Below are 7,174 nucleotides of genomic sequence, written 5' to 3'. Positions count from 1 at the left end.
AATTGCAACAACCTATAGTAACAATTAAAAATAAATCATACAAAAAGAACACATTCATATGAACACTTCTTCCTAAGGTAGCACGGAAGCTTCATCAGACATTATCTTCTCACTCCGAAGCCAAAATTGGAATCAGAAGCTTGTAAAAACTTTCAGAATCTTGCTTCCGAAACACTTAATAATCTCCTTAAACACATGTTGGAAGCTTACACTTCCGTTTTGGGAATAACATTTCGGTTTTTAAAACCCAATGTCATAAATAAGTAAGAAAATACAAAATTATGTTATTACATTTTTATTTTATTATATTAAATCCCAAAGTTAAAAGTCTTGAAATCGCAAACACACATGCAGATATTAAAATATTACTATAAATTATCTTTGTGAGCAATAGTTTTTAAGATATATTATATTGTGTGTCAATTATTTATGAAATATTAAACCAATCAATTTGTCTAATTACATATTCTGTTATTATGAATTATCACAATTATACTATGAAGTCAGAAAATTGATGTAAAATTACTAAAAAATGAATAAGTGAATTTTGTTTTAATTTGAGTTATTTAATTTTTAGTCCTATATGTTATAAAATTATCCTTATATTTTATATATATATATATATATATATATATTTGAATGTATGTTTTCAATATGTATCTGCTTCCTATTTGTTTTTTTTTTCTTAAATTGCTTCTGCATATGATTCATTTTAATGATTTATAATCCGTTCATGTATTTTTCGTACTTATATTGGGTTCAATTTAGATACTATTGGATATATCCAAACTATGTATTAAATATATTCAATATATATAACATTGATATCTTACTTTTCCATCATCTTATATATGTACTATTAACATATTTGTGCTCGAACTAACCCAAATATCCAAAAATAAATTTAATTTCAAATTATCAAAATACTTAATATATCAACAAAAGACACATAATATTTGAAATTGAGGAAATAAATATATTCAAGGGTGAAATCTTATATTATTTTTGGATATGTTTGGATTGACTTTGGATATCGGGCATTATCTAATCGGGTTCAATATTCTAATTTCTTCCAACTTAATATCCGTTCAGTATTTTAATAGATCCAACCGGATTTAAGTTATAGTATTTTGAATCGGCGGATTTGGGGACGGATTTTATACCCAGCTCTAATATAGATGACATGTCATTTTCTAACAATTTGATTGATTCAATTAATTTTTTTAGGTGGATAACTTAAAAAGTTTTCAAATGAATCGCGGAAAGCAAACTTATGTTGTTATATTATATTTATTTATGTATATATAATCTATGTATAATGATAGTGTAATACATAAAGATGCATTATTATTTATTTTTTGTAACTTCAGAAAGATACATTACTAAAATTTGAAATTGGTCGAATTTGAAATTTGTTGTGTATTAATATCCAAATGAAATAGTCAGCAAAATGAATAAAATGGCAATTAAATATATGTAAATCTATTTTTTTATCTTGTTTAGTTGAATTCTCATGAAAAGAAATCGCGAGGTTAACAAATGTTTCAAATAATATTTCTATTAGGACTCTAGAGAACTATATTTTTGAGTTTTCTTTGGTCTGAAAAATTTAAATAGGAACTGAAATAATATATTAACTCGAACACGTACATGAAAATGTTTTGTGCTCAGTTCATGACGATCAAAATTTAGTCCATATCTTAACTTTGTTACGAAAACAAAAATTTATGCTTTCGCATAATTCTCAATGTTCTCATAGACTTTCAAAGAATATATTAGCTTAGTCTAAATCAGTAAATTGTTTTTTTTTTGTTGCGAAAATAATGTATCAGAGACTTGAAAGTTGAATTCATATTATTGTAACTGTACATAAGAGTTTGAATCTCCAATAGACACCAATAGATATTGATATCGACCTTCATAATTAGTTTGATCTAAAGAGTCTTTATCCAAGTTATAGCGGAAGATCATAAAAACTCTGAGAAATATTGTTTTTCCTCTTCAGTGATTTAAAGACCTTCACAAGAATTGTCAAAACCAAAAGGATAGAGAGAGGTTACGGGGTCTGAGCTGCAGCAAAGAGATGCTCCTCTTTAGATCTGCCTCTGCCTCCAGAACTTGTTGATCTGTTTATGGGTTATGCTGTCTCCCTCAGCCTCTCTTGATTCATATCTTGGAGATGGTGGAAGTGATGGAGGATGAGGCACCAATCACTTCAAACTCAAATTCTCATACTCATCCATTATCTGCTTTTTCATATTCCCACCAACTTCAGCCTCACCAGATACAACCAAAAGATGGCACATAGATGCTACTGAATCAAACCCTCAAACTAAAGAGATACACCTAAGATTTCTACCAAATAATTATCAACGCCACGCCTACTCTTCCTATTTATCTTGTACGTTAAGACAAACTATAAACTTAATTAACTGTAGAAGAAAAAGGCAAGTAGCTGTAACTTCTCATCGTCATTCAATGATAATGCAAGGATAATGCTATCCATGGCTATATGAAACATCTCTCATCAGATCCACCACTTGGTTTTGTTGTCCTCTTTTGCATCTTCTAAGTATCTCAGCCTCGAGTACTTCTCTCCAATGTTTTTGTATATCTACATTATCAGAATCACTAACACAGCTCAATATTTGCAAATTAAATTGTTCCACGTAAGCTTATGTTGTAACAATAAATGATGTATCACTTCGACAATGGCAGGTTTCATGTCACAACACTGTCCTTTGGCTACAAATATGAATAAGCAAAAAATGAGTTGGACAGTTAGTTATTTTCACATACAGAGGCAAAAACATATCATCTGCCACAGAAATTTACAGCTCAAGAATCAAAAGGGATGTGTTGTAGTGTAAGGATCCTACCTGAAAAGTATGATTCCCATCCTCTAAATCTTCAACGACTGCAACCAATAAAAGTTAGCTTAGGGCCCGAAACAATTCTAGAACGCCCATCAAAGAGAAGTTCAGTGACTGGAATGAGTGTACTACGATCTGCCAACCCAGATACAACACAACACATCAAACGCATGTCCTCTTCCACAAAGGTCTGCATTCATCCATATTACCTTAAAGTGATCAGATTTCGTGGGTTTATGCTTCCATAGAAACCTGGTTTCTTGTTGATGAGCGTCGAAGAAGTTGAACGCCCATCTTCTTCTATCTTTATGGATAGTCTCTGCTGATTACGTCGACAACAGAATATTATCTTTGAGTAGAAAAGATGTATACACTGATAAAGAGTTTATGTATTCACCTCATCTGCTTTTTTGCACATAAACTTTGAGATCAACGTTTGTCTTGGACTTTCAGGCGAATCGAAATCGGAGCTTTCATCTGAAGATGAATCCAACTCATCAAAAGGGTCCATTACTGTAAACTGATTCGTCTCCCTCATTGCTAATATATAGTAGTCATATGTTCTCATCCCCTTCAAGTATTTGAGCACTACTTGTTTAACGAAATCTAAAGCATAGTAACTCTGCTAGCTTTATGGCTAGGAGACAGTAAGGGTCACCTTTCTTATGAAAACGACATGGAAGAGGAAAAGCTGCCGCAAGGATGTTGGACCATAGGCCGTTAACAAAACCAATATAACATGTAAGAAAAAAAAACATTACAAACTTCATAAGCGAAGAGAAGTTGCATCAGATTTTATGAGACATAAGCAAGTGTGAAGAGCATACATATATTGTAGCAAGAGCTCATCTAGGGAACTTTACATGAAGCCTTCGCTTCAATTTTGTTTCCATCCCTTTCTTGTCCACAAAACACCTGAAAAATATGTTAATGGTTGTTCCACTTCCACCTTCTATCATTAGCTGTTGCAACAAAAGCATGTTGATATCGTGACTTGAATGAGCTAAAGGTTTTTGTTTCAAGTATTTGAGAGAGAGAGAGAGAGAGGCGGCAATACACATACCATAAGCAAGACAAATGGTATAGTTCCTTTTCCCAACGTAGTTATTGATCCACTGATTACACCAAATACACAAAGAGAAAGCTTATGGGTGAACAAACAAACAAAATAATAGTTTTAGATTTAGATGTTAAACCACCAAACCTTACCCTTCAATGGTGATCAAATCCTTCAATGCCCGATTACATGTCCTGCAATATTTACTACTGAGTTTAACATAAATAAAAGCACAAAGAAATCGCCTATAGAAGTCCTAACTTGCATAATAAAAGTGGCTCTGAAAAAGGCAAACCTCTACATCACAAAGTCAGCAATAAGAGATATAATCTTCCTCCTATTTAAGGTCTAGTGTAACAGCATCATCTTAAATGGCAAGTGGAAACGGGTCTGATAGAACTCCTCAAAATCTTCCTCTCTAACCTCCTGAAAAACCTCACAAACACTTGGATCAAAACAACGTTGAGCACAACATAACCACGCTGATTCTAATCATTGGAAGAGAACAAAAAAAAAATCAAAAGTTATATGTAGTTAAAGGCGAGGAAGGAGGAGCTGATGCGTCGAACCAAAGGTGATGGGATTCATAATCATTATGGGCCAACGCATGGGCTAATGAGAGACATCGACTAAAACAAATAAGAAACAGGTCATGACTAAAGATGCTGACATGTCACGTTTTTAATGGTAGATTTTCTAGAGCCTACGTGGACACCCTCTCCATTGAGCATATTTTGGCTTTTAGTATTGTTAGATTTATTTTTAAATCATTAAATTGTATCAATCATGTTTTACTTTTATTTTTAAAAGTTAAAGACTACATCAAGTTCCTTTTAATTTTACCAATCATATTTTACCTTTATTTTTAAAGCTACTACAAGAAAAAATAAAGTAAACTTTTTTTCTTATGTATTTTAAGCAAAAAAACATACATCTTTCTTTTATACGCTGTAAAATGTGTAAAATGAAAAAAATATCTATAAATTAGATCATAATAAAAATATTTTTATTTAATTTTGGGTGTTTTTTAAAACATATTTTAAATAATATAAATATTATTTACATATCAAATTTTAAACCAAAGTAGGCTTTGATAATTTATAAATAAATATTAATATAAATTATTTTAGTTGATAAAAATAATAATTTTATATATACATCACAAATTTCACAAATTTTATTTTAAAATACCTATAGTCTATAGCTTACATCTATATAAATTTAACTACACCAAAAGTTTAAAAATGAATTTTATAGTAACAACTTCATAGTTACAACTAACATATCCACATCTAAATTTTACAGATAAAATTTTACAGCCACGATCGAATCAATCATCACCATATATGTGAGCTTTATTTTCTTGTTTAAAATAATTGCACAACTCTGTGACTTGTGATGGATTGGCGGGTCCACCCGTCCCGTTGCGTGTCGAGTCAGTTTTTGATGCAAAAAACTAACCCGCTTGATCCGCAAACAAAAAATCTTAAATCTGCACATGTCATGCCAAAATCCGCGGACAATCCGTCCGATCCAAGGGTAATATTAATTATATTAAAAATAATTATTTCAATTATATACTAATTATTTAAAAAATAATAATATATTTAATATTAAATTAAATAAATATTTTCTATATTTTTACAGTTGGCGGATATCCGCAGTTGAAATTTCGCTGACCCCACAGTCGTTCCGCGTCAAAAACACTCAACACTCAACCCGCATCCGTAAATTAATTTTTTCAAATCACTCGACCGCATTTGGCGACGGATCAAACGAGGTGGGCCCATGGATAAATGATTCAAATTCCAAGCTCTATATGGGACTTTGTCTATGCCTTTTTTTTATATATCAACCAGAGTTCGTCTATGCCTAAACCTGAGGAGCTCCGGGAACATACCAAAGTGGGCTATTAATAATTTTTGTCCAGCACATATTTTGCTGTAATAAATAAAACCTAACCGAAACGAAATTGGATGTTCGGTTTCATCTAGGTGACATTATTTTCACCCAAACCGAATCTAATTTCAATGTCCGAACCTAACCGAGGAAAAACCCAAATTTCGCCTAAGACCTCGTCTTCATCAGGCATTATCCGCCTCCTCGGATAATTTCTGTGTTTTTGTCATATTTAATTTATAAGTTTTTTTTTTCATATTTGCTACGGATGGAGAGAACCAATACGAAAAAGGTGACAAAGAAGTTACACATGGAGGTGATGATTTTGGTAATGTTTCAGCAAAGAAGGCAAATGAAACTACACAATTTCAAGATTGGATTGAAGTTAATAGTAAGAACAGAGAGAATACAAATAGTAAACATGAAAATTACTCAAGTACAAAAGAAATTTTTTATCTGAGTCTTCTTTTAAACAAGATCAAAAGTTCGACCAGTTACGAGGATATACAAACTGTTAATGGGATTTTGTATACTACATTTGAAGATGCTTATAATGCTCTTCTTATTTGAACTATATTTTTTCATGATAAATTTACTTATTTTTAAATTATTTATAGCAAATAAAGTGGAAACCTATAAAAAAAAAATCTGACTTCAACAATATAAACTTTTCAACTAACGAAGATATACAAAGTAATACTAAATACATGCTGGTTTGATATGGTTGGAAATTAAAAACTATGAGTGTTTTGGTTTTTGCAAAGAATAGTATACTCTTACAAAATGGTTTCTACGGATCAAATACAAGATTTCTAAATATAGTGTATGTAATTGTATTAAAACTAATACAATAAAGGTTAGATAAAATACCAACTCAATAAAATTAAATTAACAATTACAATAGATAAATATAGAATAACTACCCACTACTTATCCCACAAACCTTTAAGCCTAATTATTCTCAACTGAACACACGATAGCTTTTCCTGTTCCGGTTCTCTTTATCACCACAGCTTCACCTTCTTTTTTTCCACCATCGTTTCATCTCTATTCTTTTTTCCTCACCATCGTAGCCAAAACACTCTCCACAGGTTTTTGCTTCCCATCAATATTCTTAGAACAATTCTTTTCTTCTTATCTAATACATCATCCACTCTCTATTTCTGCAGAGTATAGGTTGAAGATGCCACTGGAGTATACTCCTCTTTCCCAGCTCAATTCATCTTCCCAGCTCAATTCATCTCAAAAAGAAAGGAAAATTCGAGTGTTGGTCTCACGGGTATGGAACTACTACTCCAAAAATAAACCTGAAGTTGTTCTCGGGATGGAAGCTATCCTTGTGGAT

At 31.6% G+C, this 7,174-nt stretch overlaps 1 long non-coding RNA gene and 1 pseudogene across 1 annotated transcript; one reads left to right on the top strand and one right to left on the bottom strand.

Annotated features, from left to right (window-relative positions):
- Positions 1 to 3,001: 3,001 nt before the first annotated feature.
- LOC106315005 lies at positions 3,002 to 4,518 on the bottom strand (annotated as a pseudogene).
- A 2,271-nt stretch (positions 4,519 to 6,789) lies between these two features.
- LOC106313134 lies at positions 6,790 to 7,054 on the top strand. Its single transcript, XR_001264305.1, has 2 exons — positions 6,790 to 6,920; positions 6,999 to 7,054. It is a non-coding gene; the product is annotated as an uncharacterized LOC106313134 (long non-coding RNA).
- Positions 7,055 to 7,174: the final 120 nt, after the last annotated feature.

The sequence above is a fragment of the Brassica oleracea genome, chromosome C9 (assembly GCF_000695525.1).
Source record: "Brassica oleracea var. oleracea cultivar TO1000 chromosome C9, BOL, whole genome shotgun sequence".
Classification (NCBI taxonomy): domain Eukaryota; kingdom Viridiplantae; phylum Streptophyta; class Magnoliopsida; order Brassicales; family Brassicaceae; genus Brassica; species Brassica oleracea.
The sequence above is the reverse complement of the archived record's forward strand: the minus strand, read 5'-3'. Positions and strand labels throughout refer to the sequence as shown.